General features: G+C 50.5%; 25 non-coding genes across 25 annotated transcripts; 13 read left to right on the top strand and 12 right to left on the bottom strand.

Moving 5' to 3' along the window:
- Nucleotides 1-460: 460 nt before the first annotated feature.
- TRNAT-AGU (transfer RNA threonine (anticodon AGU)) lies at nt 461-534 on the top strand. Its single transcript has one exon. It is a non-coding gene; the product is annotated as a tRNA-Thr (tRNA).
- Nucleotides 535-905: 371 nt separating this feature from the next.
- On the bottom strand, nt 906-987 carry TRNAS-GCU (transfer RNA serine (anticodon GCU)). The gene has a single exon. It is a non-coding gene; the product is annotated as a tRNA-Ser (tRNA).
- Nucleotides 988-1,839: 852 nt separating this feature from the next.
- TRNAT-AGU (transfer RNA threonine (anticodon AGU)) lies at nt 1,840-1,913 on the top strand. Its single transcript has one exon. It is a non-coding gene; the product is annotated as a tRNA-Thr (tRNA).
- Nucleotides 1,914-2,284: 371 nt separating this feature from the next.
- TRNAS-GCU (transfer RNA serine (anticodon GCU)) lies at nt 2,285-2,366 on the bottom strand. The gene has a single exon. It is a non-coding gene; the product is annotated as a tRNA-Ser (tRNA).
- Nucleotides 2,367-4,597: 2,231 nt separating this feature from the next.
- Nucleotides 4,598-4,671, top strand: TRNAT-AGU (transfer RNA threonine (anticodon AGU)). The gene has a single exon. It is a non-coding gene; the product is annotated as a tRNA-Thr (tRNA).
- A 371-nt stretch (nt 4,672-5,042) lies between these two features.
- Nucleotides 5,043-5,124, bottom strand: TRNAS-GCU (transfer RNA serine (anticodon GCU)). Its single transcript has one exon. It is a non-coding gene; the product is annotated as a tRNA-Ser (tRNA).
- An 852-nt stretch (nt 5,125-5,976) lies between these two features.
- Nucleotides 5,977-6,050, top strand: TRNAT-AGU (transfer RNA threonine (anticodon AGU)). The gene has a single exon. It is a non-coding gene; the product is annotated as a tRNA-Thr (tRNA).
- A 371-nt stretch (nt 6,051-6,421) lies between these two features.
- TRNAS-GCU (transfer RNA serine (anticodon GCU)) lies at nt 6,422-6,503 on the bottom strand. The gene has a single exon. It is a non-coding gene; the product is annotated as a tRNA-Ser (tRNA).
- Nucleotides 6,504-7,355: 852 nt separating this feature from the next.
- TRNAT-AGU (transfer RNA threonine (anticodon AGU)) lies at nt 7,356-7,429 on the top strand. The gene has a single exon. It is a non-coding gene; the product is annotated as a tRNA-Thr (tRNA).
- Nucleotides 7,430-7,800: 371 nt separating this feature from the next.
- Nucleotides 7,801-7,882, bottom strand: TRNAS-GCU (transfer RNA serine (anticodon GCU)). The gene has a single exon. It is a non-coding gene; the product is annotated as a tRNA-Ser (tRNA).
- Nucleotides 7,883-8,734: 852 nt separating this feature from the next.
- On the top strand, nt 8,735-8,808 carry TRNAT-AGU (transfer RNA threonine (anticodon AGU)). The gene has a single exon. It is a non-coding gene; the product is annotated as a tRNA-Thr (tRNA).
- Nucleotides 8,809-9,179: 371 nt separating this feature from the next.
- On the bottom strand, nt 9,180-9,261 carry TRNAS-GCU (transfer RNA serine (anticodon GCU)). Its single transcript has one exon. It is a non-coding gene; the product is annotated as a tRNA-Ser (tRNA).
- An 852-nt stretch (nt 9,262-10,113) lies between these two features.
- TRNAT-AGU (transfer RNA threonine (anticodon AGU)) lies at nt 10,114-10,187 on the top strand. Its single transcript has one exon. It is a non-coding gene; the product is annotated as a tRNA-Thr (tRNA).
- A 371-nt stretch (nt 10,188-10,558) lies between these two features.
- Nucleotides 10,559-10,640, bottom strand: TRNAS-GCU (transfer RNA serine (anticodon GCU)). The gene has a single exon. It is a non-coding gene; the product is annotated as a tRNA-Ser (tRNA).
- An 852-nt stretch (nt 10,641-11,492) lies between these two features.
- TRNAT-AGU (transfer RNA threonine (anticodon AGU)) lies at nt 11,493-11,566 on the top strand. The gene has a single exon. It is a non-coding gene; the product is annotated as a tRNA-Thr (tRNA).
- Nucleotides 11,567-11,937: 371 nt separating this feature from the next.
- Nucleotides 11,938-12,019, bottom strand: TRNAS-GCU (transfer RNA serine (anticodon GCU)). Its single transcript has one exon. It is a non-coding gene; the product is annotated as a tRNA-Ser (tRNA).
- A 2,231-nt stretch (nt 12,020-14,250) lies between these two features.
- TRNAT-AGU (transfer RNA threonine (anticodon AGU)) lies at nt 14,251-14,324 on the top strand. The gene has a single exon. It is a non-coding gene; the product is annotated as a tRNA-Thr (tRNA).
- Nucleotides 14,325-14,695: 371 nt separating this feature from the next.
- On the bottom strand, nt 14,696-14,777 carry TRNAS-GCU (transfer RNA serine (anticodon GCU)). The gene has a single exon. It is a non-coding gene; the product is annotated as a tRNA-Ser (tRNA).
- Nucleotides 14,778-15,629: 852 nt separating this feature from the next.
- Nucleotides 15,630-15,703, top strand: TRNAT-AGU (transfer RNA threonine (anticodon AGU)). The gene has a single exon. It is a non-coding gene; the product is annotated as a tRNA-Thr (tRNA).
- A 371-nt stretch (nt 15,704-16,074) lies between these two features.
- Nucleotides 16,075-16,156, bottom strand: TRNAS-GCU (transfer RNA serine (anticodon GCU)). Its single transcript has one exon. It is a non-coding gene; the product is annotated as a tRNA-Ser (tRNA).
- Nucleotides 16,157-17,008: 852 nt separating this feature from the next.
- TRNAT-AGU (transfer RNA threonine (anticodon AGU)) lies at nt 17,009-17,082 on the top strand. Its single transcript has one exon. It is a non-coding gene; the product is annotated as a tRNA-Thr (tRNA).
- A 371-nt stretch (nt 17,083-17,453) lies between these two features.
- On the bottom strand, nt 17,454-17,535 carry TRNAS-GCU (transfer RNA serine (anticodon GCU)). Its single transcript has one exon. It is a non-coding gene; the product is annotated as a tRNA-Ser (tRNA).
- An 852-nt stretch (nt 17,536-18,387) lies between these two features.
- On the top strand, nt 18,388-18,461 carry TRNAT-AGU (transfer RNA threonine (anticodon AGU)). Its single transcript has one exon. It is a non-coding gene; the product is annotated as a tRNA-Thr (tRNA).
- A 371-nt stretch (nt 18,462-18,832) lies between these two features.
- Nucleotides 18,833-18,914, bottom strand: TRNAS-GCU (transfer RNA serine (anticodon GCU)). The gene has a single exon. It is a non-coding gene; the product is annotated as a tRNA-Ser (tRNA).
- Nucleotides 18,915-19,766: 852 nt separating this feature from the next.
- Nucleotides 19,767-19,840, top strand: TRNAT-AGU (transfer RNA threonine (anticodon AGU)). The gene has a single exon. It is a non-coding gene; the product is annotated as a tRNA-Thr (tRNA).
- The last annotated feature ends 306 nt before the right edge of the window (nt 19,841-20,146 follow it).

Below are 20,146 nucleotides of genomic sequence, written 5' to 3'. Positions count from 1 at the left end.
GCAGCGCCTTTCCCAAAAAGATTTGATTTCTTAAATGTCACGACTCGCAGGGACTTCCTATTATTAAATGTTGCTGCCGAGTATGGAATAGAAGTGAAGGTCTCTTAGCTTTTGCAAAGGCAACCCCGTGAAACTCACTGCGGATGTTTGGGGGGCGTGAAGGGAAGGGGAGGGGGGACTTCTATTGTCCACATGGGTCCTCCTGGCGAGGATGGGATAAAAAGGCAAACGCTGTAAGGGCTGCGTCAAATAATACAGGCGCGCAGAAATTGGAGTCATCCATTAGAGATGCCGTTTGGCAGGCTTCCCGGCGGCGGTTTATTCGCAGGGCGCTGTGGCTTGGTCGTTTCAAGCGCCTGTCTAGTAAACAGGAGATCCAGCGCTTTCTTTCCGTGGCACTGTGGCTTGGTTGGTTAAAGCGCCCATATTATAACCCGGGCACCCTGCGGCTTCCTCATGTGGCGCTGTGGCTTAGTTGGTTAAAGCGCCTGTCTAGTAAACAGGAGATCCTGAGTTCGAATCTCAGCAGTGCCTACCTTCCCTATTTTCAGCTTTTCACGCAAAATGATAAGGAGGCGTTTGACATCGAACTTGCCTTTCCCACAGCCCAAAGATAGACCCATGGCGGGATAAAGAATGTGTATTGGCTAATGGCGGGAAAAGGAGGAACTCTGCCACCACCTTCTTTAGAGGATATAGGATGGCATCAAGCCAGACAAATGAAAAGAGAGGTGACTTCCTAGTGCCCCCCTTCATCGGCCACACCATCCATCCAGACGTCATTGCAGAGTTTGCCAACGGCCCTTCTTGAATGGTGATTGCGAATGTCCGTGCTCTGGGCATCCGCTGGCAGACAAAAGAGGCTCAGCAAAGCAAGTTTCCAAGTGGGAAACGTCAGAAAGAATCGACGAGGATGGGATTCGAACCCATGCATGCAGAGCACAATGGATTAGCAGTCCATCGCCTTAACCACTCGGCCACCTCGTCCTGCCGGCGGCCGATTCCCAACATCCCCAAAAGAATTTTGAGGAGCCTTGGGCTGCGTTTCCACTCAACCTCGTGTAGCGTCGTTCATTGGCCCAGTGGGCCTTATCTCACCTCCTACGGTATATAATGTCTTTCTAGTGGAAAGTCTACCAGAGATAAACCCACGCCAAGGGTTTAAATGCCAAAATGTCTCTAGTCATCAATAGTTCTTACTCATGTCTGTACTTCCCTGGCATTCCTTCAATCAGTCTATTCCTTAAATATGCCGTGAAAGCAAGACAGATCTGGATGCATGCTGCGCTGGCTCAATCAGCCACGCCACCACAAATCTCTAGCCCTCCACATGCGTCCAACTGCTGTGGCATTCTGCCAATTTGTCCGTGCGGTTTCAAGCAGCGCCTTTCCCAAAAAGATTTGATTTCTTAAATGTCACGACTCGCAGGGACTTCCTATTATTAAATGTTGCTGCCGAGTATGGAATAGAAGTGAAGGTCTCTTAGCTTTTGCAAAGGCAACCCCGTGAAACTCACTGCGGATGTTTGGGGGGCGTGAAGGGAAGGGGAGGGGGGACTTCTATTGTCCACATGGGTCCTCCTGGCGAGGATGGGATAAAAAGGCAAACGCTGTAAGGGCTGCGTCAAATAATACAGGCGCGCAGAAATTGGAGTCATCCATTAGAGATGCCGTTTGGCAGGCTTCCCGGCGGCGGTTTATTCGCAGGGCGCTGTGGCTTGGTCGTTTCAAGCGCCTGACTAGTAAACAGGAGATCCAGCGCTTTCTTTCCGTGGCACTGTGGCTTGGTTGGTTAAAGCTCCCGTATTGTAACCCGGGCACCCGGCGGCTTCCTCATGTGGCGCTGTGGCTTAGTTGGTTAAAGCGCCTGTCTAGTAAACAGGAGATCCTGAGTTCGAATCTCAGCAGTGCCTACCTTCCCTATTTTCAGCTTTTCACGCAAAATGATAAGGAGGCGTTTGACATCGAACTTGCCTTTCCCACAGCCCAAAGATAGACCCATGGCGGGATAAAGAATGTGTATTGGCTAATGGCGGGAAAAGGAGGAACTCTGCCACCACCTTCTTTAGAGGATATAGGATGGCATCAAGCCAGACAAATGAAAAGAGAGGTGACTTCCTAGTGCCCCCCTTCATCGGCCACACCATCCATCCAGACGTCATTGCAGAGTTTGCCAACGGCCCTTCTTGAATGGTGATTGCGAATGTCCGTGCTCTGGGCATCCGCTGGCAGACAAAAGAGGCTCAGCAAAGCAAGTTTCCAAGTGGGAAACGTCAGAAAGAATCGACGAGGATGGGATTCGAACCCATGCATGCAGAGCACAATGGAGTAGCAGTCCATCGCCTTAACCACTCGGCCACCTCATCCTGGCGGCGGCCGATTCCCAACATCCCCAAAAGAATTTTGAGGAGCCTTGGGCTGCGTTTCCACTCAACCTCGTGTAGCGTCGTTCATTGGCCCAGTGGGCCTTATCTCACCTCCTACGGTATATAATGTCTTTCTAGTGGAAAGTCTACCAGAGATAAACCCACGCCAAGGGTTTAAATGCCAAAATGTCTCTAGTCATCAATAGTTCTTACTCATGTCTGTACTTACCTGGCATTCCTTCAATCAGTCTATTCCTTAAATATGCCGTGAAAGCAAGACAGATCTGGATGCATGCTGCGCTGGCTCAATCAGCCACGCCACCACAAATCTCTAGCCCTCCACATGCGTCCAACTGCTGTGGCATTCTGCCAATTTGTCCGTGCGGTTTCAAGCAGCGCCTTTCCCAAAAAGATTTGATTTCTTAAATGTCACGACTCGCAGGGACTTCCTATTATTAAATGTTGCTGCCGAGTATGGAATAGAAGTGAAGGTCTCTTAGCTTTTGCAAAGGCAACCCCGTGAAACTCACTGCGGATGTTTGGGGGGCGTGAAGGGAAGGGGAGGGGGGACTTCTATTGTCCACATGGGTCCTCCTGGCGAGGATGGGATAAAAAGGCAAACGCTGTAAAGGCTGCGTCAAATAATACAGGCGCGCAGAAATTGGAGTCATCCATTAGAGATGCCGTTTGGCAGGCTTCCCGGCGGCGGTTTATTCGCAGGGCGCTGTGGCTTGGTCGTTTCAAGCGCCTGACTAGTAAACAGGAGATCCAGCGCTTTCTTTCCGTGGCACTGTGGCTTGGTTGGTTAAAGCGCCCGTATTGTAACCCGGGCACCCGGCGGCTTCCTCATGTGGCGCTGTGGCTTACTTGGTTAAAGCGCCTTTCTAGTAAACTGGAGATCCTGAGTTCGAATCTCAGCAGTGCCTACCTTCCCTATTTTCAGCTTTTCACGCAAAATGATAAGGAGGCGTTTGACATCAAACTTGCCTTTCCCACAGCACAAAGATAGACCCATGGCGGGATAAAGAATGTGTATTGGCTAATGGCGGGAAAAGGAGGAACTCTGCCACCACCTTCTTTAGAGGATATAGGATGGCATCAAGCCAGACAAATGAAAAGAGAGGTGACTTCCTAGTGCCCCCCTTCATCGGCCACACCATCCATAGAGACGTCATTGCAGAGTTTGCCAACGGCCCTTCTTGAATGGTGATTGCGAATGTCCGTGCTCTGGGCATCCGCTGGCAGACAAAATAGGCTCAGCAAAGCAAGTTTCCAAGTGGGAAACGTCAGAAAGAATCGACGAGGATGGGATTCGAACCCATGCATGCAGAGCACAATGGATTAGCAGTCCATCGCCTTAACCACTCGGCCACCTCTTCCTGGCGGCGGCCGATTCCCAACATCCCCAAAAGAATTTTGAGGAGCCTTGGGCTGCGTTTCCACTCAACCTCGTGTAGCATCGTTCATTGGCCCACTGGGCCTTATCTCACCTCCTACGGTATATAATGTCTTTCTAGTGGAAAGTCTACCAGAGATAAACCCACGCCAAGGGTTTAAATGCCAAAATGTCTCTAGTCATCAATAGTTCTTACTCATGTCTGTACTTCCCTGGCATTCCTTCAATCAGTCTATTCCTTAAATATGCCGTGAAAGCAAGACAGATCTGGATGCATGCTGCGCTGGCTCAATCAGCCACGCCACCACAAATCTCTAGCCCTCCACATGCGTCCAACTGCTGTGGCATTCTGCCAATTTGTCCGTGCGGTTTCAAGCAGCGCCTTTCCCAAAAAGATTTGATTTCTTAAATGTCACGACTCGCAGGGACTTCCTATTATTAAATGTTGCTGCCGAGTATGGAATAGAAGTGAAGGTCTCTTAGCTTTTGCAAAGGCAACCCCGTGAAACTCACTGCGGATGTTTGGGGGGCGTTAAGGGAAATGGAGGGGGGACTTCTATTGTCCACATGGGTCCTCCTGGCGAGGATGGGATAAAAAGGCAAACGCTGTAAGGGCTGCGTCAAATAATACAGGCGCGCAGAAATTGGAGTCATCCATTAGAGATGCCGTTTGGCAGGCTTCCCGGCGGCGGTTTATTCGCAGGGCGCTGTGGCTTGGTCGTTTCAAGCGCCTGTCTAGTAAACAGGAGATCCAGCGCTTTCTTTCCGTGGCACTGTGGCTTGGTTGGTTAAAGCGCCCATATTGTAACCCGGGCACCCGGCGGCTTCCTCATGTGGCGCTGTGGCTTAGTTGGTTAAAGCGCCTGTCTAGTAAACAGGAGATCCTGAGTTCGAATCTCAGCAGTGCCTACCTTCCCTATTTTCAGCTTTTCACGCAAAATGATAAGGAGGCGTTTGACATCGAACTTGCCTTTCCCACAGCCCAAAGATAGACCCATGGCGGGATAAAGAATGTGTATTGGCTAATGGCGGGAAAAGGAGGAACTCTGCCACCACCTTCTTTAGAGGATATAGGATGGCATCAAGCCAGACAAATGAAAAGAGAGGTGACTTCCTAGTGCCCCCCTTCATCGGCCACACCATCCATCCAGACGTCATTGCAGAGTTTGCCAACGGCCCTTCTTGAATGGTGATTGCGAATGTCCGTGCTCTGGGCATCCGCTGGCAGACAAAAGAGGCTCAGCAAAGCAAGTTTCCAAGTGGGAAACGTCAGAAAGAATCGACGAGGATGGGATTCGAACCCATGCATGCAGAGCACAATGGATTAGCAGTCCATCGCCTTAACCACTCGGCCACCTCGTCCTGGCGGCGGCCGATTCCCAACATCCCCAAAAGAATTTTGAGGAGCCTTGGGCTGCGTTTCCACTCAACCTCGTGTAGCGTCGTTCATTGGCCCAGTGGGCCTTATCTCACCTCCTACGGTATATAATGTCTTTCTAGTGGAAAGTCTACCAGAGATAAACACACGCCAAGGGTTTAAATGCCAAAATGTCTCTAGTCATCAATAGTTCTTACTCATGTCTGTACTTCCCTGGCATTCCTTCAATCAGTCTATTCCTTAAATATGCCGTGAAAGCAAGACAGATCTGGATGCATGCTGCGCTGGCTCAATCAGCCACGCCACCACAAATCTCTAGCCCTCCACATGCGTCCAACTGCTGTGGCATTCTGCCAATTTGTCCGTGCGGTTTCAAGCAGCGCCTTTCCCAAAAAGATTTGATTTCTTAAATGTCACGACTCGCAGGGACTTCCTATTATTAAATGTTGCTGCCGAGTATGGAATAGAAGTGAAGGTCTCTTAGCTTTTGCAAAGGCAACCCCGTGAAACTCACTGCGGATGTTTGGGGGGCGTGAAGGGAAGGGGAGGGGGGACTTCTATTGTCCACATGGGTCCTCCTGGCGAGGATGGGATAAAAAGGCAAACGCTGTAAGGGCTGCGTCAAATAATACAGGCGCGCAGAAATTGGAGTCATCCATTAGAGATGCCGTTTGGCAGGCTTCCCGGCGGCGGTTTATTCGCAGGGCGCTGTGGCTTGGTCGTTTCAAGCGCCTGTCTAGTAAACAGGAGATCCAGCACTTTCTTTCCGTGGCACTGTGGCTTGGTTGGTTAAAGCTCCCGTATTGTAACCCGGGCACCCGGCGGTTTCCTCATGTGGCGCTGTGGCTTAGTTGGTTAAAGCGCCTGTCTAGTAAACAGGAGATCCTGAGTTCGAATCTCAGCAGTGCCTACCTTCCCTATTTTCAGCTTTTCACGCAAAATGATAAGGAGGCGTTTGACATCGAACTTGCCTTTCCCACAGCCCAAAGATAGACCCATGGCGGGATAAAGAATGTGTATTGGCTAATGGCGGGAAAAGGAGGAACTCTGCCACCACCTTCTTTAGAGGATATAGGATGGCATCAAGCCAGACAAATGAAAAGAGAGGTGACTTCCTAGTGCCCCCCTTCATCGGCCACACCATCCATCCAGACGTCATTGCAGAGTTTGCCAACGGCCCTTCTTGAATGGTGATTGCGAATGTCCGTGCTCTGGGCATCCGCTGGCAGACAAAAGAGGCTCAGCAAAGCAAGTTTCCAAGTGGGAAACGTCAGAAAGAATCGACGAGGATGGGATTCGAACCCATGCATGCAGAGCACAATGGATTAGCAGTCCATCGCCTTAACCACTCGGCCACCTCGTCCTGGCGGCGGCCGATTCCCAACATCCCCAAAAGAATTTTGAGGAGCCTTGGGCTGCGTTTCCACTCAACCTCGTGTAGCGTCGTTCATTGGCCCACTGGGCCTTATCTCACCTCCTACGGTATATAATGTCTTTCTAGTGGAAAGTCTACCAGAGATAAACCCACGCCAAGGGTTTAAATGCCAAAATGTCTCTAGTCATCAATAGTTCTTACTCATGTCTGTACTTCCCTGGCATTCCTTCAATCAGTCTATTCCTTAAATATGCCGTGAAAGCAAGACAGATCTGGATGCATGCTGCGCTGGCTCAATCAGCCACGCCACCACAAATCTCTAGCCCTCCACATGCGTCCAACTGCTGTGGCATTCTGCCAATTTGTCCGTGCGGTTTCAAGCAGCGCCTTTCCCAAAAAGATTTGATTTCTTAAATGTCACGACTCGCAGGGACTTCCTATTATTAAATGTTGCTGCCGAGTATGGAATAGAAGTGAAGGTCTCTTAGCTTTTGCAAAGGCAACCCCGTGAAACTCACTGCGGATGTTTGGGGGGCGTGAAGGGAAGGGGAGGGGGGACTTCTATTGTCCACATGGGTCCTCCTGGCGAGGATGGGATAAAAAGGCAAACGCTGTAAGGGCTGCGTCAAATAATACAGGCGCGCAGAAATTGGAGTCATCCATTAGAGATGCCGTTTGGCAGGCTTCCCGGCGGCGGTTTATTCGCAGGGCGCTGTGGCTTGGTCGTTTCAAGCGCCTGTCTAGTAAACAGGAGATCCAGCGCTTTCTTTCCGTGGCACTGTGGCTTGGTTGGTTAAAGCGCCCATATTGTAACCCGGGCACCCGGCGGCTTCCTCATGTGGCGCTGTGGCTTAGTTGGTTAAAGCGCCTGTCTAGTAAACAGGAGATCCTGAGTTCGAATCTCAGCAGTGCCTACCTTCCCTATTTTCAGCTTTTCACGCAAAATGATAAGGAGGCGTTTGACATCGAACTTGCCTTTCCCACAGCCCAAAGATAGACCCATGGCGGGATAAAGAATGTGTATTGGCTAATGGCGGGAAAAGGAGGAACTCTGCCACCACCTTCTTTAGAGGATATAGGATGGCATCAAGCCAGACAAATGAAAAGAGAGGTGACTTCCTAGTGCCCCCCTTCATCGGCCACACCATCCATCCAGACGTCATTGCAGAGTTTGCCAACGGCCCTTCTTGAATGGTGATTGCGAATGTCCGTGCTCTGGGCATCCGCTGGCAGACAAAAGAGGCTCAGCAAAGCAAGTTTCCAAGTGGGAAACGTCAGAAAGAATCGACGAGGATGGGATTCGAACCCATGCATGCAGAGGACAATGGATTAGCAGTCCATCGCCTTAACCACTCGGCCACCTTGTCCTGGCGGCGGCCGATTCCCAACATCCCCAAAAGAATTTTGAGGAGCCTTGGGCTGCGTTTCCACTCAACCTCGTGTAGCGTCGTTCATTGGCCCAGTGGGCCTTATCTCACCTCCTACGGTATATAATGTCTTTCTAATGGAAAGTCTACCAGAGATAAACACACGCCAAGGGTTTAAATGCCAAAATGTCTCTAGTCATCAATAGTTCTTACTCATGTCTGTACTTCCCTGGCATTCCTTCAATCAGTCTATTCCTTAAATATGCCGTGAAAGCAAGACAGATCTGGATGCATGCTGCGCTGGCTCAATCAGCCACGCCACCACAAATCTCTAGCCCTCCACATGCGTCCAACTGCTGTGGCATTCTGCCAATTTGTCCGTGCGGTTTCAAGCAGCGCCTTTCCCAAAAAGATTTGATTTCTTAAATGTCACGACTCGCAGGGACTTCCTATTATTAAATGTTGCTGCCGAGTATGGAATAGAAGTGAAGGTCTCTTAGCTTTTGCAAAGGCAACCCCGTGAAACTCACTGCGGATGTTTGGGGGGCGTGAAGGGAAGGGGAGGGGGGACTTCTATTGTCCACATGGGTCCTCCTGGCGAGGATGGGATAAAAAGGCAAACGCTGTAAGGGCTGCGTCAAATAATACAGGCGCGCAGAAATTGGAGTCATCCATTAGAGATGCCGTTTGGCAGGCTTCCCGGCGGCGGTTTATTCGCAGGGCGCTGTGGCTTGGTCGTTTCAAGCGCCTGTCTAGTAAACAGGAGATCCAGCGCTTTCTTTCCGTGGCACTGTGGCTTGGTTGGTTAAAGCGCCCATATTATAACCCGGGCACCCGGCGGCTTCCTCATGTGGCGCTGCGGCTTAGTTGGTTAAAGCGCCTGTCTAGTAAACAGGAGATCCTGAGTTCGAATCTCAGCAGTGCCTACCTTCCCTATTTTCAGCTTTTCACGCAAAATGATAAGGAGGCGTTTGACATCGAACTTGCCTTTCCCACAGCCCAAAGATAGACCCATGGCGGGATAAAGAATGTGTATTGGCTAATGGCGGGAAAAGGAGGAACTCTGCCACCACCTTCTTTAGAGGATATAGGATGGCATCAAGCCAGACAAATGAAAAGAGAGGTGACTTCCTAGTGCCCCCCTTCATCGGCCACACCATCCATCCAGACGTCATTGCAGAGTTTGCCAACGGCCCTTCTTGAATGGTGATTGCGAATGTCCGTGCTCTGGGCATCCGCTGGCAGACAAAAGAGGCTCAGCAAAGCAAGTTTCCAAGTGGGAAACGTCAGAAAGAATCGACGAGGATGGGATTCGAACCCATGCATGCAGAGCACAATGGATTAGCAGTCCATCGCCTTAACCACTCGGCCACCTCGTCCTGGCGGCGGCCGATTCCCAACATCCCCAAAAGAATTTTGAGGAGCCTTGGGCTGCGTTTCCACTCAACCTCGTGTAGCGTCGTTCATTGGCCCAGTGGGCCTTATCTCACCTCCTACGGTATATAATGTCTTTCTAGTGGAAAGTCTACCAGAGATAAACCCACGCCAAGGGTTTAAATGCCAAAATGTCTCTAGTCATCAATAGTTCTTACTCATGTCTGTACTTCCCTGGCATTCCTTCAATCAGTCTATTCCTTAAATATGCCGTGAAAGCAAGACAGATCTGGATGCATGCTGCGCTGGCTCAATCAGCCACGCCACCACAAATCTCTAGCCCTCCACATGCGTCCAACTGCTGTGGCATTCTGCCAATTTGTCCGTGCGGTTTCAAGCAGCGCCTTTCCCAAAAAGATTTGATTTCTTAAATGTCACGACTCGCAGGGACTTCCTATTATTAAATGTTGCTGCCGAGTATGGAATAGAAGTGAAGGTCTCTTAGCTTTTGCAAAGGCAACCCCGTGAAACTCACTGCGGATGTTTGGGGGGCGTGAAGGGAAGGGGAGGGGGGACTTCTATTGTCCACATGGGTCCTCCTGGCGAGGATGGGATAAAAAGGCAAACGCTGTAAGGGCTGCGTCAAATAATACAGGCGTGCAGAAATTGGAGTCATCCATTAGAGATGCCGTTTGGCAGGCTTCCCGGCGGCGGTTTATTCGCAGGGCGCTGTGGCTTGGTCGTTTCAAGCGCCTGTCTAGTAAACAGGAGATCCAGCGCTTTCTTTCCGTGGCACTGTGGCTTGGTTGGTTAAAGCGCCCGTATTGTAACCCGGGCACCCGTCGGCTTCCTCAAGTGGCGCTGTGGCTTAGTTGGTTAAAGCGCCTGTCTAGTAAACAGGAGATCCTGAGTTCGAATCTCAGCAGTGCCTACCTTCCCTATTTTAAGCTTTTCACGCAAAATGATAAGGAGGCGTTTGACATCGAACTTGCCTTTCCCACAGCCCAAAGATAGACCCATGGCAGGATAAAGAATGTGTATTGGCTAATGGCGGGAAAAGGAGGAACTCTGCCACCACCTTCTTTAGAGGATATAGGATGGCATCAAGCCAGACAAATGAAAAGAGAGGTGACTTCCTAGTGCCCCCCTTCATCGGCCACACCATCCATCCAGACGTCATTGCAGAGTTTGCCAACGGCCCCTCTTGAATGGTGATTGCGAATGTCCGTGCTCTCGGCATCCGCTGGCAGACAAAAGAGGCTCAGCAAAGCAAGTTTCCAAGTGGGAAACGTCAGAAAGAATCGACGAGGATGGGATTCGAACCCATGCATGCAGAGCACAATGGATTAGCAGTCCATCGCCTTAACCACTCAGCCACCTCGTCCTGGCGGCAGCCGATTCCCAACATCCCCAAAAGAATTTTGAGGAGCCTTGGGCTGCGTTTCCACTCAACCTCGTGTAGCGTCGTTCATTGGCCCACTGGGCCTTATCTCACCTCCTACGGTATATAATGTCTTTCTAGTGGAAAGTCTACCAGAGATAAACCCACGCCAAGGGTTTAAATGCCAAAATGTCTCTAGTCATCAATAGTTCTTACTCATGTCTGTACTTACCTGGCATTCCTTCAATCAGTCTATTCCTTAAATATGCCGTGAAAGCAAGACAGATCTGGATGCATGCTGCGCTGGCTCAATCAGCCACGCCACCACAAATCTCTAGCCCTCCACATGCGTCCAACTGCTGTGGCATTCTGCCAATTTGTCCGTGCGGTTTCAAGCAGCGCCTTTCCCAAAAAGATTTGATTTCTTAAATGTCACGACTCGCAGGGACTTCCTATTATTAAATGTTGCTGCCGAGTATGGAATAGAAGTGAAGGTCTCTTAGCTTTTGCAAAGGCAACCCCGTGAAACTCACTGCGGATGTTTGGGGGGCGTGAAGGGAAGGGGAGGGGGGACTTCTATTGTCCACATGGGTCCTCCTGGCGAGGATGGGATAAAAAGGCAAACGCTGTAAGGGCTGCGTCAAATAATACAGGCGCGCAGAAATTGGAGTCATCCATTAGAGATGCCGTTTGGCAGGCTTCCCGGCGGCGGTTTATTCGCAGGGCGCTGTGGCTTGGTCGTTTCAAGCGCCTGACTAGTAAACAGGAGATCCAGCGCTTTCTTTCCTTGGCACTGTGGCTTGGTTGGTTAAAGCGCCCGTATTGTAACCCGGGCACCCGGCGGCTTCCTCATGTGGCGCTGTGGCTTAGTTGGTTAAAGCGCCTGTCTAGTAAACAGGAGATCCTGAGTTCGAATCTCAGCAGTGCCTACCTTCCCTATTTTCAGCTTTTCACGCAAAATGATAAGGAGGCGTTTGACATCGAACTTGCCTTTCCCACAGCCCACAGATAGACCCATGGCGGGATAAAGAATGTGTATTGGCTAATGGCGGGAAAAGGAGGAACTCTGCCACCACCTTCTTTAGAGGATATAGGATGGCATCAAGCCAGACAAATGAAAAGAGAGGTGACTTCCTAGTGCCCCCCTTCATCGGCCACACCATCCATCCAGACGTCATTGCAGAGTTTGCCAACGGCCCTTCTTGAATGGTGATTGCGAATGTCCGTGCTCTGGGCATCCGCTGGCAGACAAAAGAGGCTCAGCAAAGCAAGTTTCCAAGTGGGAAACGTCAGAAAGAATCGACGAGGATGGGATTCGAACCCATGCATGCAGAGCACAATGGAGTAGCAGTCCATCGCCTTAACCACTCGGCCACCTCATCCTGGCGGCGGCCGATTCCCAACATCCCCAAAAGAATTTTGAGGAGCCTTGGGCTGCGTTTCCACTCAACCTCGTGTAGCGTCGTTCATTGGCCCAGTGGGCCTTATCTCACCTCCTACGGTATATAATGTCTTTCTAGTGGAAAGTCTACCAGAGATAAACCCACGCCAAGGGTTTAAATGCCAAAATGTCTCTAGTCATCAATAGTTCTTACTCATGTCTGTACTTACCTGGCATTCCTTCAATCAGTCTATTCCTTAAATATGCCGTGAAAGCAAGACAGATCTGGATGCATGCTGCGCTGGCTCAATCAGCCACGCCACCACAAATCTCTAGCCCTCCACATGCGTCCAACTGCTGTGGCATTCTGCCAATTTGTCCGTGCGGTTTCAAGCAGCGCCTTTCCCAAAAAGATTTGATTTCTTAAATGTCACGACTCGCAGGGACTTCCTATTATTAAATGTTGCTGCCGAGTATGGAATAGAAGTGAAGGTCTCTTAGCTTTTGCAAAGGCAACCCCGTGAAACTCACTGCGGATGTTTGGGGGGCGTGAAGGGAAGGGGAGGGGGGACTTCTATTGTCCACATGGGTCCTCCTGGCGAGGATGGGATAAAAAGGCAAACGCTGTAAGGGCTGCGTCAAATAATACAGGCGCGCAGAAATTGGAGTCATCCATTAGAGATGCCGTTTGGCAGGCTTCCCGGCGGCGGTTTATTCGCAGGGCGCTGTGGCTTGGTCGTTTCAAGCGCCTGACTAGTAAACAGGAGATCCAGCGCTTTCTTTCCGTGGCACTGTGGCTTGGTTGGTTAAAGCGCCCGTATTGTAACCCGGGCACCCGGCGGCTTCCTCATGTGGCGCTGTGGCTTACTTGGTTAAAGCGCCTTTCTAGTAAACTGGAGATCCTGAGTTCGAATCTCAGCAGTGCCTACCTTCCCTATTTTCAGCTTTTCACGCAAAATGATAAGGAGGCGTTTGACATCAAACTTGCCTTTCCCACAGCACAAAGATAGACCCATGGCGGGATAAAGAATGTGTATTGGCTAATGGCGGGAAAAGGAGGAACTCTGCCACCACCTTCTTTAGAGGATATAGGATGGCATCAAGCCAGACAAATGAAAAGAGAGGTGACTTCCTAGTGCCCCCCTTCATCGGCCACACCATCCATAGAGACGTCATTGCAGAGTTTGCCAACGGCCCTTCTTGAATGGTGATTGCGAATGTCCGTGCTCTGGGCATCCGCTGGCAGACAAAATAGGCTCAGCAAAGCAAGTTTCCAAGTGGGAAACGTCAGAAAGAATCGACGAGGATGGGATTCGAACCCATGCATGCAGAGCACAATGGATTAGCAGTCCATCGCCTTAACCACTCGGCCACCTCTTCCTGGCGGCGGCCGATTCCCAACATCCCCAAAAGAATTTTGAGGAGCCTTGGGCTGCGTTTCCACTCAACCTCGTGTAGCATCGTTCATTGGCCCACTGGGCCTTATCTCACCTCCTACGGTATATAATGTCTTTCTAGTGGAAAGTCTACCAGAGATAAACCCACGCCAAGGGTTTAAATGCCAAAATGTCTCTAGTCATCAATAGTTCTTACTCATGTCTGTACTTCCCTGGCATTCCTTCAATCAGTCTATTCCTTAAATATGCCGTGAAAGCAAGACAGATCTGGATGCATGCTGCGCTGGCTCAATCAGCCACGCCACCACAAATCTCTAGCCCTCCACATGCGTCCAACTGCTGTGGCATTCTGCCAATTTGTCCGTGCGGTTTCAAGCAGCGCCTTTCCCAAAAAGATTTGATTTCTTAAATGTCACGACTCGCAGGGACTTCCTATTATTAAATGTTGCTGCCGAGTATGGAATAGAAGTGAAGGTCTCTTAGCTTTTGCAAAGGCAACCCCGTGAAACTCACTGCGGATGTTTGGGGGGCGTTAAGGGAAATGGAGGGGGGACTTCTATTGTCCACATGGGTCCTCCTGGCGAGGATGGGATAAAAAGGCAAACGCTGTAAGGGCTGCGTCAAATAATACAGGCGCGCAGAAATTGGAGTCATCCATTAGAGATGCCGTTTGGCAGGCTTCCCGGCGGCGGTTTATTCGCAGGGCGCTGTGGCTTGGTCGTTTCAAGCGCCTGTCTAGTAAACAGGAGATCCAGCGCTTTCTTTCCGTGGCACTGTGGCTTGGTTGGTTAAAGCGCCCATATTGTAACCCGGGCACCCGGCGGCTTCCTCATGTGGCGCTGTGGCTTAGTTGGTTAAAGCGCCTGTCTAGTAAACAGGAGATCCTGAGTTCGAATCTCAGCAGTGCCTACCTTCCCTATTTTCAGCTTTTCACGCAAAATGATAAGGAGGCGTTTGACATCGAACTTGCCTTTCCCACAGCCCAAAGATAGACCCATGGCGGGATAAAGAATGTGTATTGGCTAATGGCGGGAAAAGGAGGAACTCTGCCACCACCTTCTTTAGAGGATATAGGATGGCATCAAGCCAGACAAATGAAAAGAGAGGTGACTTCCTAGTGCCCCCCTTCATCGGCCACACCATCCATCCAGACGTCATTGCAGAGTTTGCCAACGGCCCTTCTTGAATGGTGATTGCGAATGTCCGTGCTCTGGGCATCCGCTGGCAGACAAAAGAGGCTCAGCAAAGCAAGTTTCCAAGTGGGAAACGTCAGAAAGAATCGACGAGGATGGGATTCGAACCCATGCATGCAGAGCACAATGGATTAGCAGTCCATCGCCTTAACCACTCGGCCACCTCGTCCTGGCGGCGGCCGATTCCCAACATCCCCAAAAGAATTTTGAGGAGCCTTGGGCTGCGTTTCCACTCAACCTCGTGTAGCGTCGTTCATTGGCCCACTGGGCCTTATCTCACCTCCTACGGTATATAATGTCTTTCTAGTGGAAAGTCTACCAGAGATAAACACACGCCAAGGGTTTAAATGCCAAAATGTCTCTAGTCATCAATAGTTCTTACTCATGTCTGTACTTCCCTGGCATTCCTTCAATCAGTCTATTCCTTAAATATGCCGTGAAAGCAAGACAGATCTGGATGCATGCTGCGCTGGCTCAATCAGCCACGCCACCACAAATCTCTAGCCCTCCACATGCGTCCAACTGCTGTGGCATTCTGCCAATTTGTCCGTGCGGTTTCAAGCAGCGCCTTTCTCAAAAAGATTTGATTTCTTAAATGTCACGACTCGCAGGGACTTCCTATTATTAAATGTTGCTGCCGAGTATGGAATAGAAGTGAAGGTCTCTTAGCTTTTGCAAAGGCAACCCCGTGAAACTCACTGCGGATGTTTGGGGGGCGTGAAGGGAAGGGGAGGGGGGACTTCTATTGTCCACATGGGTCCTCCTGGCGAGGATGGGATAAAAAGGCAAACGCTGTAAGGGCTGCGTCAAATAATACAGGCGCGCAGAAATTGGAGTCATCCATTAGAGATGCCGTTTGGCAGGCTTTCCGGCGGCGGTTTATTCGCAGGGCGCTGTGGCTTGGTCGTTTCAAGCGCCTGTCTAGTAAACAGGAGATCCAGCACTTTCTTTCCGTGGCACTGTGGCTTGGTTGGTTAAAGCGCCCGTATTGTAACCCGGGCACCCGGCGGTTTCCTCATGTGGCGCTGTGGCTTAGTTGGTTAAAGCGCCTGTCTAGTAAACAGGAGATCCTGAGTTCGAATCTCAGCAGTGCCTACCTTCCCTATTTTCAGCTTTTCACGCAAAATGATAAGGAGGCGTTTGACATCGAACTTGCCTTTCCCACAGCCCAAAGATAGACCCATGGCGGGATAAAGAATGTGTATTGGCTAATGGCGGGAAAAGGAGGAACTCTGCCACCACCTTCTTTAGAGGATATAGGATGGCATCAAGCCAGACAAATGAAAAGAGAGGTGACTTCCTAGTGCCCCCCTTCATCGGCCACACCATCCATCCAGACGTCATTGCAGAGTTTGCCAACGGCCCTTCTTGAATGGTGATTGCGAATGTCCGTGCTCTGGGCATCCGCTGGCAGACAAAAGAGGCTCAGCAAAGCAAGTTTCCAAGTGGGAAACGTCAGAAAGAATCGACGAGGATGGGATTCGAACCCATGCATGCAGAGCACAATGGATTAGCAGTCCATCGCCTTAACCACTCGGCCACCTCGTCCTGGCGGCGGCCGATACCCAACATCCCCAAAAGAATTTTGAGGAGCCTTGGGCTGCGTTTCCACTCAACCTCGTGTAGCGTCGTTCATTGGCCCACTGGGCCTTATCTCACCTCCTACGGTATATAATGTCTTTCTAGTGGAAAGTCTACCAGAGATAAACCCACGCCAAGGGTTTAAATGCCAAAATGTCTCTAGTCATCAATAGTTCTTACTCATGTCTGTACTTCCCTGGCATTCCTTCAATCAGTCTATTCCTTAAATATGCCGTGAAAGCAAGACAGATCTGGATGCATGCTGCGCTGGCTCAATCAGCCACGCCACCACAAATCTCTAGCCCTCCACATGCGTCCAACTGCTGTGGCATTCTGCCAATTTGTCCGTGCGGTTTCAAGCAGCGCCTTTCCCAAAAAGATTTGATTTCTTAAATGTCACGACTCGCAGGGACTTCCTATTATTAAATGTTGCTGCCGAGTATGGAATAGAAGTGAAGGTCTCTTAGCTTTTGCAAAGGCAACCCCGTGAAACTCACTGCGGATGTTTGGGGGGCGTGAAGGGAAGGGGAGGGGGGACTTCTATTGTCCACATGGGTCCTCCTGGCGAGGATGGGATAAAAAGGCAAACGCTGTAAGGGCTGCGTCAAATAATACAGGCGCGCAGAAATTGGAGTCATCCATTAGAGATGCCGTTTGGCAGGCTTCCCGGCGGCGGTTTATTCGCAGGGCGCTGTGGCTTGGTCGTTTCAAGCGCCTGTCTAGTAAACAGGAGATCCAGCGCTTTCTTTCCGTGGCACTGTGGCTTGGTTGGTTAAAGCGCCCATATTATAACCCGGGCACCCTGCGGCTTCCTCATGTGGCGCTGTGGCTTAGTTGGTTAAAGCGCCTGTCTAGTAAACAGGAGATCCTGAGTTCGAATCTCAGCAGTGCCTACCTTCCCTATTTTCAGCTTTTCACGCAAAATGATAAGGAGGCGTTTGACATCGAACTTGCCTTTCCCACAGCCCAAAGATAGACCCATGGCGGGATAAAGAATGTGTATTGGCTAATGGCGGGAAAAGGAGGAACTCTGCCACCACCTTCTTTAGAGGATATAGGATGGCATCAAGCCAGACAAATGAAAAGAGAGGTGACTTCCTAGTGCCCCCCTTCATCGGCCACACCATCCATCCAGACGTCATTGCAGAGTTTGCCAACGGCCCTTCTTGAATGGTGATTGCGAATGTCCGTGCTCTGGGCATCCGCTGGCAGACAAAAGAGGCTCAGCAAAGCAAGTTTCCAAGTGGGAAACGTCAGAAAGAATCGACGAGGATGGGATTCGAACCCATGCATGCAGAGCACAATGGATTAGCAGTCCATCGCCTTAACCACTCGGCCACCTCGTCCTGGCGGCGGCCGATACCCAACATCCCCAAAAGAATTTTGAGGAGCCTTGGGCTGCGTTTCCACTCAACCTCGTGTAGCGTCGTTCATTGGCCCACTGGGCCTTATCTCACCTCCTACGGTATATAATGTCTTTCTAGTGGAAAGTCTACCAGAGATAAACCCACGCCAAGGGTTTAAATGCCAAAATGTCTCTAGTCATCAATAGTTCTTACTCATGTCTGTACTTCCCTGGCATTCCTTCAATCAGTCTATTCCTTAAATATGCCGTGAAAGCAAGACAGATCTGGATGCATGCTGCGCTGGCTCAATCAGCCACGCCACCACAAATCTCTAGCCCTCCACATGCGTCCAACTGCTGTGGCATTCTGCCAATTTGTCCGTGCGGTTTCAAGCAGCGCCTTTCCCAAAAAGATTTGATTTCTTAAATGTCACGACTCGCAGGGACTTCCTATTATTAAATGTTGCTGCCGAGTATGGAATAGAAGTGAAGGTCTCTTAGCTTTTGCAAAGGCAACCCCGTGAAACTCACTGCGGATGTTTGGGGGGCGTGAAGGGAAGGGGAGGGGGGACTTCTATTGTCCACATGGGTCCTCCTGGCGAGGATGGGATAAAAAGGCAAACGCTGTAAGGGCTGCGTCAAATAATACAGGCGCGCAGAAATTGGAGTCATCCATTAGAGATGCCGTTTGGCAGGCTTCCCGGCGGCGGTTTATTCGCAGGGCGCTGTGGCTTGGTCGTTTCAAGCGCCTGTCTAGTAAACAGGAGATCCAGCGCTTTCTTTCCGTGGCACTGTGGCTTGGTTGGTTAAAGCGCCCATATTATAACCCGGGCACCCTGCGGCTTCCTCATGTGGCGCTGTGGCTTAGTTGGTTAAAGCGCCTGTCTAGTAAACAGGAGATCCTGAGTTCGAATCTCAGCAGTGCCTACCTTCCCTATTTTCAGCTTTTCACGCAAAATGATAAGGAGGCGTTTGACATCGAACTTGCCTTTCCCACAGCCCAAAGATAGACCCATGGCGGGATAAAGAATGTGTATTGGCTAATGGCGGGAAAAGGAGGAACTCTGCCACCACCTTCTTTAGAGGATATAGGATGGCATCAAGCCAGACAAATGAAAAGAGAGGTGACTTCCTAGTGCCCCCCTTCATCGGCCACACCATCCATCCAGACGTCATTGCAGAGTTTGCCAACGGCCCTTCTTGAATGGTGATTGCGAATGTCCGTGCTCTGGGCATCCGCTGGCAGACAAAAGAGGCTCAGCAAAGCAAGTTTCCAAGTGGGAAACGTCAGAAAGAATCGACGAGGATGGGATTCGAACCCATGCATGCAGAGCACAATGGATTAGCAGTCCATCGCCTTAACCACTCGGCCACCTCGTCCTGCCGGCGGCCGATTCCCAACATCCCCAAAAGAATTTTGAGGAGCCTTGGGCTGCGTTTCCACTCAACCTCGTGTAGCGTCGTTCATTGGCCCAGTGGGCCTTATCTCACCTCCTACGGTATATAATGTCTTTCTAGTGGAAAGTCTACCAGAGATAAACCCACGCCAAGGGTTTAAATGCCAAAATGTCTCTAGTCATCAATAGTTCTTACTCATGTCTGTACTTCCCTGGCATTCCTTCAATCAGTCTATTCCTTAAATATGCCGTGAAAGCAAGACAGATCTGGATGCATGCTGCGCTGGCTCAATCAGCCACGCCACCACAAATCTCTAGCCCTCCACATGCGTCCAACTGCTGTGGCATTCTGCCAATTTGTCCGTGCGGTTTCAAGCAGCGCCTTTCCCAAAAAGATTTGATTTCTTAAATGTCACGACTCGCAGGGACTTCCTATTATTAAATGTTGCTGCCGAGTATGGAATAGAAGTGAAGGTCTCTTAGCTTTTGCAAAGGCAACCCCGTGAAACTCACTGCGGATGTTTGGGGGGCGTGAAGGGAAGGGGAGGGGGGACTTCTATTGTCCACATGGGTCCTCCTGGCGAGGATGGGATAAAAAGGCAAACGCTGTAAGGGCTGCGTCAAATAATACAGGCGCGCAGAAATTGGAGTCATCCATTAGAGATGCCGTTTGGCAGGCTTCCCGGCGGCGGTTTATTCGCAGGGCGCTGTGGCTTGGTCGTTTCAAGCGCCTGACTAGTAAACAGGAGATCCAGCGCTTTCTTTCCGTGGCACTGTGGCTTGGTTGGTTAAAGCTCCCGTATTGTAACCCGGGCACCCGGCGGCTTCCTCATGTGGCGCTGTGGCTTAGTTGGTTAAAGCGCCTGTCTAGTAAACAGGAGATCCTGAGTTCGAATCTCAGCAGTGCCTACCTTCCCTATTTTCAGCTTTTCACGCAAAATGATAAGGAGGCGTTTGACATCGAACTTGCCTTTCCCACAGCCCAAAGATAGACCCATGGCGGGATAAAGAATGTGTATTGGCTAATGGCGGGAAAAGGAGGAACTCTGCCACCACCTTCTTTAGAGGATATAGGATGGCATCAAGCCAGACAAATGAAAAGAGAGGTGACTTCCTAGTGCCCCCCTTCATCGGCCACACCATCCATCCAGACGTCATTGCAGAGTTTGCCAACGGCCCTTCTTGAATGGTGATTGCGAATGTCCGTGCTCTGGG

Source organism: Leptodactylus fuscus, chromosome 7 (assembly GCF_031893055.1).
Source record: "Leptodactylus fuscus isolate aLepFus1 chromosome 7, aLepFus1.hap2, whole genome shotgun sequence".
Lineage (NCBI taxonomy): Eukaryota > Metazoa > Chordata > Amphibia > Anura > Leptodactylidae > Leptodactylus > Leptodactylus fuscus.
This window is presented reverse-complemented; position numbering and strand designations above follow the sequence as displayed.